At 41.9% G+C, this 329-nt stretch overlaps 1 non-coding gene across 1 annotated transcript; it reads left to right on the top strand.

Moving 5' to 3' along the window:
* TRNAH-GUG lies at positions 1–72 on the top strand. The gene has a single exon. It is a non-coding gene; the product is annotated as a tRNA-His (tRNA).
* Positions 73–329: the final 257 nt, after the last annotated feature.

The following is a 329-nucleotide window of genomic DNA, read 5'->3' as shown; positions in this document are numbered from 1 at the left end:
GTGGCTGTAGTTTAGTGGTAAGAATTCCACGTTGTGGCCGTGGAGACCTGGGCTCGAATCCCAGCAGCCACAGATACTTTTTAATCTTTCCCTTTGAGGCAAAGAAGTCAATGAATGAGATGACATCGAATTTAGAGCACGATTAATCCATAATTGGGCTGGGCCTGGGCAGAACAAATTGTATTGTTTTATCCAATAATTCAAAGATGAGGGATGGTCATGAATGGAATTTTCTTCCTCCACCCAACATTTTTTTCAATACACAATTTGTCAGCCTCGCCTCTCACCCATGGTGATCCGTAACAAACTGAGCTGATAATGCTAAAAAA

This window comes from Glycine soja, chromosome 6 (genome assembly GCF_004193775.1).
Source record: "Glycine soja cultivar W05 chromosome 6, ASM419377v2, whole genome shotgun sequence".
NCBI classification, from domain to species: Eukaryota; Viridiplantae; Streptophyta; class Magnoliopsida; order Fabales; family Fabaceae; genus Glycine; species Glycine soja.
The sequence above is the reverse complement of the archived record's forward strand: the minus strand, read 5'-3'. Positions and strand labels throughout refer to the sequence as shown.